Source organism: Protopterus annectens, chromosome 1.part2, assembly GCF_019279795.1.
Source record: "Protopterus annectens isolate FY-2018-M chromosome 1.part2, PAN1.0, whole genome shotgun sequence".
Taxonomy (NCBI): domain Eukaryota; kingdom Metazoa; phylum Chordata; order Ceratodontiformes; family Protopteridae; genus Protopterus; species Protopterus annectens.
The window spans coordinates 842,037,363-842,053,601 of NC_056727.1; positions in this window are offsets into that span (position 1 = coordinate 842,037,363).

A 16,239-nucleotide genomic window follows, 5' to 3' on the forward strand; every position below is an offset into this window, starting at 1 on the left:
TGTATAAAGATAAGGTAGGTTCTTGAATCATGATAATAACAACCAGTTTATAGTATAGAATGTATGTTAGCTGATTTTTACCAAATGATAACCAGCTAATGGAGTTTATACATAACAAACATAGATTTGTGCAAGAGTTTCTTACATGCGTAAAGCTCTAAAGAAGAATAATATAAATTTCCCTAGCATTTACATATTAAAATCAAATCTGGATATTAAAGATGTACAGAATGGCTAGCATAAAGGCTTGAAAAGCTATCAGATTTAAATGGCAACACATTTATTTTTTAAATTGAAAGATAAATATCCTCTCTTTTCCAAAATGATCAAAATCAGAGATACTACAGAAAATATATATTTTGTAAATTTAGTACCACCTAGATGCTGAGTGCAGACATATAAAAACTAACATGTGAAGCACTAACAGAACTATATCATTCTGATTAGACCTTCTATATCTCCCTCACATGTGTAAATACACATACAGCAATCAATAAAAAGTAGAAACATGGGAAAAACCAGCCCAGTAAATCCAGCATCCACAGCCAAGACCAAAATACAGCTCTTTCTGTCAATAGAAGACTCACAAAAAGTTATTAGCTGAATGCTTTCATCCCTACACTAGGACTTCATCAGGATTAATACAATTCAAGACATTACACCCTTTTATATCATATGTTAACCAACTCGCTTGCTGAAACATAATTAAAAAATGATGTCATTTGTTGTCTAAAATGACAACTTAAAACAGTTATTTACAAATCGGTTCAATCTGTTACCTCATAAAACCTTCCAATGAAAACTCAACATATTAGTCATAGGAGACTCCCTTGTGAGAACACAGATGTGCCCCTCACCAGGGTGCATGAAGAGAAAGTCATGGTTAGTTGTTTGTCAGGTGCCAGAATCCACCATATCACCCATGCACTCAAGTCTCTCAACAACAGGTACTTACTGTTATGACTCTGTCATAGTCCATGTTGGTGTGAACGACTTGAGACTTATCTCCCTGGACTACATGAAGAGAGGCATGATAGAGCCCGCTGAATATGTGTCCCAGGCAGGTATGTTCCTAGCCTTAAGTAGCATTCTACCATCACCCAGAATGATGCCTCAATGCAAACAGCAAAGTATTCTCTTTAACAGTTTACTTAGTTTCTAGTGTCATTCCAAGGTGATCAAGTACAAGACAGCCTGGGTAGACATGACTGACAAACCACAATGCTTTGCCAGAGATGGCCTGCATCAGTCTCCCTTGCACTTCAGGCTCCTTGCCTCCCCCATAGTGCCTTTTTTAGGCAAAGCCATAAGGTCAAAACTATCAACATGAAAATTTCATCAAAACGCACATTAAAGGTCATGCTGCTAAATGCTAGGAGTCTAAAAATGAAACTACAATCATTGCAAGCATTCTTAACCCTGGAAGATGCTGACATTTGTGAAATCACAGAAACCTGGTTCAAAGCTGAGGAGAGCACCCCAGCCATACCAAGTTACTCATCCTATCATACATTCAGACTCCAAACTATGGGCAGCAAAGCAAAAGTAGGTGAAGTTGTAATATATATAAAAGACATACACACCTCCAGGCTGGTTAAACAGTATGACACACAGGAGACACTCCAACTGCAGTTAACCATTGACAGGACCCCTATTGAAATTATAATTAGCTACAGGCCCCCAACTTTGACACAAGATGCCCACTCCACCTATCTGGATGTCTATGAATCTATCAAGATTCAACCCTTTACCTTGATCCTGGGTAAGTTTAGCTATCCAACCATAGACTGGAAGAACTACTCATGCCAAAACACAAATGCTCAGAGATTCATTGATTTTGTCATTGCAAATGCCTTGGAAAAGCTGATTGACACCCACAGAAGAGGTGAAAATATCTTGGACTCAGTATTAACCAACATGAGTAACCACTGCAACATCCCTACAGTGTCATCCTCCCTGGTAAGATCCGGCCACAAAGCAGTCACTTTTAAAGTCACCATCTCCCCCAACCAGCCCCTAGATAGGGTAAAACAAAAAAAACTTCTCAGAAGCTGACTACAACCTCCTGAGGGAAGGTATAAACAGCTTCACACCCCCCCCCCCCCACACCATAGGAACTGGCACATATGCTCAAACCTACACCAAAGTACTATACAAGCACTTATATAGCTGCATGGAAACAGGAATACCCGAAAGGACAAAATCATCCTCTTCAAGGAAGAGTAAACCTGTCTGGTGGACATGCAATAAATAAACTCTATAATAAAAGGAAAAAAACTGCTGTCCAGGATCAAGAACGAGCAGGTGCCTAACTGGAAGCAATCTCTCCTTAGCTTGCTCAAGCAAATAAGAGCAGTAGAAAAATCCTCCAAAGCAAACTTTGAATCCAAACTGGCCACATCTACTAAAGACAATCACAAAGCTTTCTTCGCATATGTCCCCAGTCTAAAAGGAAGCACCCAGATCTGCTCAGAACTGGTGGTCAAGGACACCATATACACAAATGCAGGAGATATAGCCAACCTGCTGGCAGATAGATTGAGTGAAAACTTCACCCCTCTCCCCCCATCACTAAATCAGGACATCCCCAGCACCTACCCCACTCCCGTTATCTCTAGGGAGCAAGTCATCGCTGCCCTCTCAAAGGCAAAAAAATACAGCCTCCATGGGACCAGGTAACATCCCAGGCTGCATCCTACATGAACTCAGATAGGAACTTGCAGCACCATTAGGCACACTGTTCAACCAATGCTTGAGTACTGACTTTGTCCCAGCTGAGTGGAGGACAGCCACAGTCATCCCTTTGCACAAAGGTGGAGCATCCACTGATCCAGGAAATTATAGACCCATCAGCCTAACTAGCCTGATCTGCAAGGCCATGGAGCAGATTATCATGGACCTCATTAACAAGGACATTGGCAACCTCCAAACACTTGATCCCACACAGTTTGGTTTTGTCAATGGGAAGTCAAGTCTGCTAAATTTGGTCAACTTGTTTGAGAAAGTCACCAAAGCCATAGATGAGGGGAAGATGGTACACACTGCCAACCTTGACCTAGCTAAAGCCTTTGATACTATTCCTCACTCTGGTATAATAGATGAACTCTCTCAACTAGGCATCAATCCATATGTTACCAGAAGAGTAGCAAACTGGTTCACTGATAGAACGCTCCTAGTCAAAATAGGGGAAGCCACCTCAAGCAGTCTACCTGTAATGAGTGGTGTACCACAGGGATTGGTCTTGGGGCCTTTGTTTTTGGGATATACTTTTCTGAGGTGCAGGCCAAAACCAGTGGGCTATGGCTGACCAAGTTTACAGATTACAGTAATCTGGGTGTTGTCATCAGTTCCCCTGGTGATGTGGACATCCTCCAAGAGGGTCTCACCCAAACATATGACTGGTGCCAGAAACATGGCCTCAAACTGAATGCCAAAAAATCCATCATAACCCCTTTTGGGGAGAGTGATGTCACCACAAATTATCACATTAATAACAAGGTCCTAAACATGCGATCAGTCGTGAGGGACTTGGGCATCCAAGTTGATAGCAAACTGACTTTTGAGAACCATATTGCCTCTATTGTACGGAAAGCTTTCTACATGCCCCACTTCATTAGTAAGGGTATCTCATCCAGGGACAAGGTGGTCATAACATCCCTGTATTCTTCCCCTATAAGACCCATTATTGAGTACAATGCCTCTTTCTGCATGTACCTCACAAAGCACATGCAGCTGCTGGACAGACCACAGAGGTTCCTCACCAGGAGAATCCATGGCCTCAAACATCCACCCTACACAGTTAGGCTAAATGCCCTGTCCTTCTATTCAGTCTCCTACAGACTCCTCAGAAGTGACTTCTGTCTGGCATACAAAGCAATCTCAGACCCTGCCTTGATGGGACTGCTGCATATCTGCAAGTCCAGCTCCACTCGAGTAACCCGTATGCATGACCTCAACCTGGTCTGTGACATCAATATGATTTTTTGGCAGGACAGATTTGTGCTCCAGAGACTCCCCCTTCTGTGGAATAGATTACTGTTCCACATCAAGCAGAGTACCTCATTAATGCTTTTTAAGCACAACCTGGATAACTAGATGGGGAACAGAAAATACACCCCTGAGATTCCACCTGTGTCCCTGCTGGACAGGGGCATCAGGTGCTGATTTGGTGGGGCATGGGCAAAATTATTGCCTAGGCTTTAAGGGTGTCAGGGCCAATAGCCTAGTAACCTCCTATAATCCTATGATCCTATATATATGGAATATATGCAAAACAAAGTGATACATAATTCTTATAATCTTTACTATAAATATGTCATCCTTAATAAAATTTACAACATAAACTGTGCACTACACATGAAAATCTATGCTACTATGTGCAAAAGGAAACATAAAAAAACTATATTTTAAGGGAAGTAAACTAAAAATATACATGCCAGCATTCTAAATACTTCCAACTTTAAATTCTGTAGACCAATTATAAATAAATTAACCTATAACCTAGCTGATCTCATTTTTAACAAAGCCTTTATGGAGATGTTCCCATTCAATCCAGAGGGATTTGTAGCATTCAGCAATAACCCACAATGTAGCCAATAGTCAATCATGATTTTCTGTTGTCCTCCCCTTAGGTTAACAGGTATCTCCTCCCAAAAAAAAGACTGGTGAAACAGGATAATGCACTTGAACTGCTCCATGTTCAAATCACCATAGGCAAAATCCAATATTACTTTCTTGCCAGCTGTAGGTCCCCCTCTATGACCCGGGAAACCCATACCATGCATGTAAACTTATTAGAAACACTAACCATCCAACACAATACCATATTCATGGGCAACTTTAATTACCTTACTATTAACTGGGGATCCTATATGATACCAAACATACAGGCACAGGGATTCCCAGATTTTGTAAACACAAACTCCCTGAACAAGATAGTCAATACACCTACCAGGGGTGCAGCCATATTGGATCTGGTCTTCACTAATATGAGAGAGTGCTGCACTCATCCTACTGTAAAGTCTTTCTTGGTAAGGTCAGACCACAAAATGGTCTCCTTTATATAAAAAATATAACCTGGACCCCCAGCTAAACCTGGAATATTCAGAAACTACTCTAAGGCTAACCCCCTGCTATTAAATGATAACTTGACAAAATTTCAAGCCCCCATAAACCCCTGAGAACACTGTTGCCTATGCAGAACTTTTCACAGAGGCCCTGCACAAGCATGTTAATTACTGCATAGAGGCAGCTGTACCCACCAGGAAAAGGTACAGAACTAACTCAAAAAACAAGCCACTCTGGTGGAATCACAAAATCAATAGGCTGTATAACAGAAGGAAGGCAATCATGGCAAAAATTAGGAGGTGCAGTACCCAGCACGATAAAAGCACTCTCATCAAATTAAACAAACATCTCAGAGGGCAAATAAAGTCTGCCAAAGCCAAATTTGAGGTGAATCTGGCCTCCCAGACTAAGGACAACCACAAGGCATTCTTAAGCTATGTCCACAACCTCAAAGGCAATACAGAATTATGTGCAGAGCTCGTTGTAAATGGAGCCACCTATACTGAACCAGAATATTTAGCAAACCTACTGGCTAATAAATTCAGCTCCAACTTTACCCCTCTCTCCCCCTCAACCTTCCCTCAGGAAATACCATCTAATACAACTCCTCCTGCTATCACTAAGGAACAGGTCCTTAATGCTCTCTCTATGGCCAAGAGCACTGCATCAGTGGGCAAAGACAATATCCCAGAGGATGCCTTCTAAATAGCTGAAACATGGCCTATCAGGGCCTCTGGAATTGCTATTTAACTGTAGTCTCCAAACAGGCTTCATGCCGCATGAATGGAGAACAGCAACAGTCATACCTCTGCACAAAGGTGGGCTATCTACAGACCTGGAAACTACAGATCCACAAGTCTCACTAGTCTTATATGTAATGCCATGGAAAGAATTATCATGGAATTGATCAATAGTGATATAGTAAACTTCTAGGCACTGGACCCAATCCAATTTGGTTTCGTCAAGGGCAGATCATGCCTATTCAACCTAGTGGACCTCTTTGAGAAGGTCACCAAAGCACTGGATGAGGGCAACATTGCTCACACTGCCTACCATGACTTGGCCAAAGCATTTGACACAATACCCAACTCAGGCATTCTTGACAAACTCATGAGGTTAGATACAAACCTGTATGTCACCTGGTGGATAGTCAACTGGCTTACAGAATATACTTAGGAAGTTAGAAATGAGTCCACCTCTACAAAGAGGCCAGTCACAAGTGGAGTCCTTAAAGGGATCAGTCCTTGGACTGGTCCTTTTTGGCATTTACGTCTCTCAAGGCCAATATCAGTGGTCTCTGGCTGACTAAATTTGCAGATGATTGCAAATTAGGAGCTGTCATTGAATCTCACACTGACACAAATGTTCTCCAGGAGGGGCTGACACAGACTAACAACTGGTGTCAGAGCCATGGACTAAAGCTAAGTGCCAAGAAATGCATAATAGTATCCTTTGGGAAGTCTTCCATCCCTGGTAACTATCATATTGACAACATACCACTTAGAGTTGACCCAGTAGTCAGGGACTTAGGGGCACACATAGATAGTAATCCAGCCTTTGACCATCATGTGTCTGCAGTAATGAGGAAATCCTTCTATGTTGCACAACTTATAAAGTAGAATATGGCATCTAAATCCAAGGAAGTCATTGTTTCATTGTATTTTGCATTCATCAGACCTATCCTTGAGTATAGTGCCCTCTTTGGTATGTACTTAACCAGACATATCCAACAACTGGAACATCCACAGAGGTTCCTCACTAAAACAATACAGAGCTTAAGTAAAATGTCCTGTGCATATCACCTCAAGGCTCTGTCCCTGCATTCTGTATCCTATAGGCTATTGAGGGGAGCTCTATGCCTGACATACAGGTCATTGTCAGACCCCATTCTGATGGACCTCCTGCATATCCACAAAACAAACAGTACCTGAATTACCCATTCTAAAGGCTTAAACCTTACCTGTGATATAATTAGGACCTGCTGGAGAGACAGGTATGTATCCCAGAGATTACTCTATCTCTGGAACAGGCTCCCCAACCATGTGAAGCAGAGTTCCTCCCTAAACCAATTCAGGTGCAACCTGAACAATTGGATGGGAAACAGGAAATTCATCCCTGGTCTGGCTCTAATGGACACAGTTAGCCTGTAAATAGTTCATTTCCCAAGCCCTAGTTTGTAAATGTTTCATCTCTAAGACCCTGCTTACACTTATCAAGGGTATCAGAACTTGTCAGAAATTTGGGATGCATGGCCAGGCTTAAAAAGGCCCTTGTGGTTGTTAGCTTAGTAAATACCTATGAACCTATAAGGGGCTTAGTATAGTAAATTTCTCAGCTGCTCCGCATGTGTCTATTAAGTTTTAAAACATGGCAGAGACCATGGCTGGTTTATTAAAAAAATGCATCGGCAAGAAAAAGAACTTAAAAGCATATTAGCTGTAAATGAGGTATTAAGATGGATTAATTCCCCTGTCATGATGTTATGTACTTCTGTACGTCTAGTAACAAAAGACAGATTTAATAAATAATTTTACGATGCAGCTACTACTCTTCTGTCTGAAAGAAAATAAAAATTGGTAATATTCATTTTAACTTTGATCCTCTACAGCATTCTATTTTATTGTATATTTTCCAAGTACATTAATTAAATAATACAGTCAAAATGCAGTAATACTGAAGTGACATACTCTTTATGAGTCTAATATAAATACAATAAGTTGTAAGCAGAGTATTTAGTATGTTTTATTTATGTATACCTATCTATATTAGCTAGTAAGGCTTCCCAAATGAAATGTTTTTTAAATTATTCCATTAATATGGTGAATAATAAAGAGGTCTACAGCTCTGTTAGTCAGAGAGGACGTGTCCTGGATGCCAAGGGAGTTTATGCCTGGAATAGACTTTGCAGAGTAACATGAAGAAGATTGGGCATTTTTGACTACAAACCTAGAAAGGATTAATCTGGTTGAAAGTGGCTTTATACTAAGTTAATGTATACAAACATAATTTGCACCAGTATTTTCCTTCTGTTCAATCAGCCTTTCTTATTTCACATGATGGTGTTGTCTGCTGCATTAATTTCTACCATAAATCATCTATCTATCTATCTATCTATCTATCTATCTATCTATCTATCTATCTATCTATCTATCTATCTATCTATGTGTATGTGTTTGCTTTTAACTATCTGTATTTCTTTTTTTTTCTTTTTTCTACAATCAACTTTAATATGTATGCAATAATACAGTCTGAATTATTGATATTTGTTACCTCTTGATTGCATCATAACTGGAAAAATGTGCTTGACCAGATCACTTAACCCAGTTAATGAAGAATATTAAAATAAAATAAAATAAATAATAGGCTGTGTCTCGACACAAGGATGCTGTTTGCTGTATAAATATTGTGCAGCACGAAGTTTCGTTTTCATAAATCCAATTTGTATTATTGGAACTTCAAGGTAGACAACAGCTGTTAGGATCCAGTTAAATTATATCAGCATATTCTCTTCCAAAATTCTTATGTCAATAATCTTACTGAGATGTGCTTATGCTCACTAAAATTTATCCAAAAAGGACACTTATCACTGATTCTTGTCTACTGAATTCAGACAACTTTGAAAAATTAGCTTCGTTTTTTGAATGTTTGTCCATTCTGCTCATGACAGCCCATTAATTTATTCTCTTGATAAGGACTGCCGAAACTTCTTTTTTTAGAGATTATCTAGTGAAATGTCTTTGGGACATTTTGTGACATACTGTTCTTTTGCTATTACGTACTGAACAATTTTTATAACATACTGTAATGTGTTTGATTGTGATCAATTTGTTCCAGCTGCGGCATTTGCTTCACTTTTTATTTTTAATGTCATCTGATGAAAATGTTCAATCAGTGCTTTACTATCTTGTTTCCAGCAGAATGCAGCAAAAGAAGTGCACATATTATCATGTGCACTGTCAACAGATAGACTGTCAGCAAGTTGCTGTTTGGTGCGCCTGACTGCGAAAGATTGATGAGCTTTCCTGAGCACCATCGATCATACCACAGATCAAATCACTGTAGCTGTTTCACAATAAATGTGCTTACCTTCTGCTTTTGAATCGATGTTCTCAGGAAAATGCATAATAAGGCAATCATCAGTAGATTACATCATTTACAAATTAACAGAACAAACTTTTCTCAGAAATTTTCACTGACAAAATTCTAAAAATAATAGATAAAAAGTAAGCTGCCACTGTTGTGTGAGATCCTTCTGGAAGAAAAGACAACATAATAGTCTGCTGTTCTGTAGATTTTAAAGCTGGTGGTGTTCAAATAATATATTTACAGATGTTGTCCTCAGATGTCTCTCCATTTATTCAGTATAAATTCAAACATAAGTTAACTAAGAGCATGATTTGAATATTGCAGGTAACCTAGTATTAACTGGCTGCAACTTGTTTATCTGTTAGTTATGGACAGAAATATGGTATACATCTTAAAAATAATATGTGTAGCTCATCGTTTGCCTTATATAGCATGGCATACTTGTCCCGTGATAATCTTCCTACAAAACTAATAGAAAACTTTTGTACCAACCCCAGTTCATTGTCAGTCATAATGGGCAAATACATGACCAAGTGACTGGAAAAGGCATTAGTATGTATTCATTTGTATGACAAGTTTAATGTATTTGAGCTGAAGACTCCCAAATGTCTCAGTATCCAACTGTCTGTCTATTTCTCAATATATTTATGTATTTGTTTTAAGTCTGTTGACCAGGGTAGTGTCATAATCACAGTGAATTAATCTCAGGCACAGCATAGGTGTGTACTGTCACACAACTGCAAAGAAAGAAGAAAGAAGCAACACTTACAGAGATGAACAAAGGTAAAGCAATAATATTATAAAATGAGCCCAGCAGAATACAACTTTCACACGTAATAACTCCAAAACATGAGAAAGGTATGAATATTCACATTTCAGCAAAGAGGTTTTATTTATTATCCCTAACAAAGAGATAACAAGTGAAATATGTAGTATTTACAGAGTGGTTACATCCATTAAGGAAAAAAAAAAACAAGCAGGTCTTACATTGTTGATTGTAGAAGAGGAGGAATCACCAGAAACAAGGAGTAGCAGAGGGTTTGAAAGTGATAAACAAGGCTGGATTATATGAACAGCCTAGCCTGGATGTCACTTTACTCAACTTGACTGAGAACATTTGTTTTAAGTTTTGGTCTGAATTTGGAATAGGAAGTAATGTCCATAAAATGCACAGAGATATTGAAACAGGTTAGTAATTAGAGTTTAATATGCATAGTGGGTACAATGTAAGTTAGTTTTTGGAGGATGAAAACTATAACTAACATGGACATTTATTCTTAAGTTACAGGAGGATCCTTTTGTGGGGGGTTTTGCTGAAAGTGGGGAGTAAGTTTCTATGTGGAGGAGAATGATGAGCAGTGACTCAAGCATGAGTTTTACTGTTTGCTTTACTGTCAGGCTTATGGCTTTAATGAGGGTAATGTATATTTTCTTCCTGATTATTTGTAGTCTTGACACATTTTTAAAAGAGGCTGATTCTTGAAGTCCACACTGTAGTTGAGCTAAAAGAACTCCCTTTCCTATAGCTGCTCCAGCTGATTTTGAATGTTATGGAGAAAATTTCCTGGCCCATAGTAGTAAAAAGTTAATATTGTTTCTCTCTTTTTTTCTTTGGTTTTGGAGTTTAAGGGCTTAGTCTTGTCAAATGTCTAAGTATTGGAAGGTGGAAGATGTTTCAGTCAGGGTGTTGCAATTGCCTCCCATATCAAGGCTAAAAGGGGATTTAGTGAGCTTCTGATTAATACCAAAAAGCATACTGTTTGCTTTAGTGGGAGAAACAGAAGAGTTTATTCTTGTATTCATTTGTTTATATAGATAGATCCAATTATCCACCATGCACAACTCCTTTTTATCATTTTTGCTCGTGTGGTCAGCATGTCATTTCACCAGTGACAACCATCCAGAGCCAAGATTTACACTACTAGGTGCCTAGCCCTGCCACAGTACTTCTTCCACACTATACACTTACATGCACACTTACACCTATGGCCAATTTAGAATATCCAGTCCACTTACTGCATGTTTTTGGAATGTGGGAGGAAGCTGGACCATCCAGAAGAAACCCACGCAAACACAAGAGGACATGCAGACTCCACACAGAATGCATACCAGCTGGGATTCGAACCAGGGAATCTCTTGCTGGGAGGTGACAACACTATCCTTTGTGTTTTTCATATATATATATATATATATATATATATATATATATATATGTGTATACATATACACACACACACACACACATAAGATCATGAGCAGTAGGGGGAAGGTCATATAGTAGTTTATTTATAAAGATACAAAAAAATACAAGTTTGCCTTGAGAGAATTGTTTAGAAAGTGAAGCTTTATTTGAATATAAGAACCAATTGTGACCTGAAAGCACCTGTTGATTCTTTGGAGACTGTCACTACTACACTAAATTCTTACTACTTGTGATCTGGCATGTATTTTTTTATAAAAGTTAATGATAGAATCAAGCCTAAAAAGACACAGAAGTAGGTAAAATGAGACTAATGTGCAAGTCTACTATTGGCATGCACTCATTTAAATTTTCGCCACCTAAAAAACAGTATCCCTTAAATGCCATGCGGGGAACTCTCAGCTTACATTTGATCACATTTATTGTTTTTTTAAACAGAAATGTTAACAATAATGAGGAAAATCCACTTCTTGATCATTGCTGAGAAAAGGGCAAGTTTCTTTTCACTAAAATGATTAACGTGTGCCTGGGTTAGACAAACTCTACTTAAAATGTGTAACAATTTCAGCTTGTTTGGTTAGATCTTAAATGTAAACTTGAATTTTGTATTATTTGCCAAAAGTTTAATCAATGCACTCTCTTGAGGTGACTTAAAGCCCTAGGATCATATTATATGAAAATAATGAATTCTTCAGACAAGGATTCTAAGAGGGAGGAGTCTTCTAAAGACAAGAATCCTAATATCGAGAAAAGAGAGTGAATAAAAATTTCTTAAAAAAAAAAAAAAAAAAAAAGATGGACAGATAAGTTAAATGAGAAAAAAAGATAAATACTGGAAAAACAGAAAAAGGAAGTCATTGAAATTACTGAAAAATGTCTGCAAGAAATTGTACATTGAAGAGTTCCTCTACTCCAACAGTTTCAAAACAGTTATTGCGCAAAAAATTATTAAGATACCCAGAGAAGATTCAGCAGCTTAGGCATTTCATCTAAAAAAAAATAAGAAAAACACCAATTCTAGTATATTTTACTGATGTGCATGAATGATGTTTCATGTACACAAAATATATCAGCCTAGAAAAAAAAGATAGTGGGCTGGACTCGATAAAGCCTGCAATGTGCATGAAGACTGTGTACTTCCCACCATGACTCTTTGCCTACTCTCGGCTGCTGCACATCCTTGGAGCTCCGGTGGTTACACCCATTCTTGGCAAACTGCCTGTCCTGCATTAGGTTATGAACCTGTCATATCTGCTGACCAGGATTCCTTCTAAACAATAGTACCTGCTGCCTCTTCCTACAATAAGGAATAGGAGCCAACCTCTCCCTGAATTCATCCCCTCAAGAAAGCAAGAAAGTGTGTTAGCTGCTTTATGTAAAGTATATTTGCCTAAACATTAGGTGTATTTAATAACCCTACCTTTCCAGGATAGCCAGCAGCCATACTCTTTTCTACTTCTTCTTTACCTCCCCCCTATCCCCTCTCGCAGCCTTCACTTTGTTATACTATTTTCCTCCCCTACTGCCAGATTCACTTCTTTCCTTCCATGTGTTATTATTGTACTATAGTTTTTACCCACTAGATGGCACCCTCTCCCTTATACATCTATCCCACTCCCTCATTTTTGAAACACTCAGGAAACTAGTTTTACCTTACTTATTTCACTGCCCATAATTCGTTGCATACCTTACTTATTTCGGCCTAGACCTACTTTAAGCTTCCATTTTTCACCTTCATCTACCTATCGACCCAACGTACCCAGACTATTACTGCATCTATTGCCTCCTTTACCTACATGCGCCTAAACTTACCCCTGGCAGTCAGCATTTCCACTGATTGTTTTTCACAGGTTGGGTTTCCTCCTTACTTGGCTCAGTCCCTGCTTCCATATAATTCTTACTTCTCTTCTTCATTTACCACCTACTCATCCATATCCCTCTCTCTGCCTTCCTTGTTTCTCTTCTCATCAATTCTCTTTCCCTCTCCATACCTCACCAATCTATCTAGTATTTGTCCTATCCCCTGCTGGCCTCTATCACCCTTTGCTGTCTTTTTCTTTTTTTCTTTATCTCTTTCTTTAGCTTTTACTGGTCAGTACCTCCCCTCCCCAATCTCTCTCCTCCCCTCTCTACCTAACAACCATTCCATTCTATCGGAGACATCCGCTCATTGCCTTTTCTGGTCTGTACCTCCCCCTGCCTTACCTCCCCCTGCCTTTACATCCCACCCCTCCATACCTCATATTCTGTTTTTCTGGGAAAAAGCTGGAACCTACTTACTTGTGACCTCACTTGTATCTCCTCTACTTCACTTTTCAAAAAGAAACTTAAATTTTATCTTACTAGCCACTGGTTCTGTCCCTCTACCAACTCTGACTAATACTTTCTCCTATTTTCATCATCACGTAATTTTTCCTAAGCTATTCCACCTTACATTATTGTCACTTCAAAGGTTACTACCTCTAAGTCGGACTTAGTATACCCAAGGTAGACATAACAGACATCCCACCTGCTTCTGCTTGAGGGGTAACTTCCTCTTTACTACTCTGTCCCATTCCTGTTTTTTTTTCTCTTCTATAACTAGTCTCTTTTCCCATTCCTTACTAATGAATTTGTTGTTCTGGGAATCTCCCTCTTCCATCTATTACTTTTCCACAGTGTAAAAAACAAAAAAACAACTTAATAGTGAAAATAGGGGAAGGGGTAATTTATCTGTATTTTATCTCAACTGAACTTTAATGTATCTGTAACTTAACTTTAATGTTTTGTAGCTGTTATTGTATTTTTAATGTTGTCTGATCTTTGTGGAGCTTTTCTCCCCAAGCCTCTACTGAAAATGGACATATATCCAGCTACACTAGCCCGGTCAACAAATGTAAAATAAATAAAATAAATGAGTGACCCCCATATGATAGCAGACCATTTTGTATTTTGTAAGTGGCTCTACACATCATGTAGAGCAGGGCAAACATGGTAAACATTATGGCATGCTAATTACAGCATAAGCAGCTGAACTGTATGCTAATCAACCAGTCCAAGTTGGAGGAGCTCTTCAACAAGCTATAAAGCAAATGTGTAGACTCGGTGTACGTTTTCCCTGCTGATTCCAAAACCTTTGGGAAAATGGCTATGGAAATTAGTGTACACAGAAACAATGTTAGGGGTTACTGTTGTTCTTATTCATGTGTATGTGCAACAGGCCCAAGTCTATGCTACTGCTGCGGCTGCTAATAGATCTCGGCCATGAAGGAGAAGGGCGTTTAGAACAGATTTAACATTTCATGGTCTACATGGTGTGGACATTGTAAAGTGTTACTGGGTGGGTAGGGATACAATACAAGAACTCTGCAATTTCTGTTGCCTTTAACTCAGAGCAAGGGCAAACTAAGAGGAACCAGTACCAGTGGAGACTAACGTATGTGTACCACTTAAAATATCAGCTACAGGAATCTTCCAGAGACCAACAGGGATATGTTGTAGGTGTCACAGGCATCAGCATCTAGGATCCTACATCAATTCCTGATTACTATGCTGCAACATGACAGTGACTGCTTACATTTTCCCCATGCACCTAAGGACAGAGCCACAACTATGCAGGACTGCTACCCCATAGCACACTACCCTGACGTCTTGGGAGCTATAGACTGTATGCACATTAAAATCAAAGCAACATCTGGGGAACAGGGAAGGACATACATAAACAGAAACGGCTTCCACTTCATTAACTGCCAGGTCAAAAGGGAATCATCCTGAATGTGTGTGCTGGCAACTCAAGAAGTTATCATGATTCCCATATCTGATTTCCATATCTGGCACAACTCCTAATTCTATCAGAGGTTTTCTAGGGAGTATCTCACATGGTCATTTACTGGGGGATGCAGGTTACACACTCGAGCCAAGTCTGATGATGAAATGCACACACACCGAGCAAACATGCTATGCGGCATTGAGAAAGGGTCCACACAAATACATAGTTATGAATTTGATAATGTACAGCTGCTGCCTACTTGTTCCTGTGGCAGCAGGTGTAAGTTAAGGGCTACAGTACAACTGAACCTGGATTCTAATCCAGCCAAGTCCAACTTTTTATTACTGCTGTTCTACTTTACTTCATATAACAATTCACAATACAAAAATAATTACACATATAAACTATGTATAGCAGGTGCAATGAACATGCACATGATATCAAATATATTATATGTCTAACTGTGTGTATCCTTACAATTATGATTCTACAATTAAACATTTATTTTCAGAACTTTCATGTCTGTCACACACATACATGGTTAAACACTCAACCAGAGCTCTCAACTTTTGCCAACAGCATTTGGAACAAAGTAAAAAATAACTATGGAAAAGGCCCCAAATTTGGAAAACATTTTACATTTTGGCACTATTATCTTAGAAATTCTCAGAATTATTTCCAATTTTATCAGGAATAGAAAAACACTTTGAGAAACATTGGGGATGTCCGTTTCAAATAGGGACAGTTGAAAGGTCTGCACTCAACTCTTTAATGTGTATGTATAACTACTGCGCATGTCTGGCAAACAAGTCTTCAGTTGCAATGAGCACTCTGTACAGTAATGACTGTAAAAAATACATCTGTGGTCCAGCTTTTACTATGGCATCTGCTATAAGTTAATGCCCACAATACAGGTGAGGCACTGTTCTAATCTATCGCAATCCAAATTTTGTTCCTGCTTCTCCAGTCAATTTAAAAAACTAAAGAACAATGTAAAGATAATTATAAATGACAATAACTATGTATAGCACTGGACATCATATGAATTATATGTGTGATTGGGGGTATATTGATAATTACATTTCTGTACTTAAAAGTGTCTTGTCTACTATGGGATGAGCTCCATAATTAACTGATA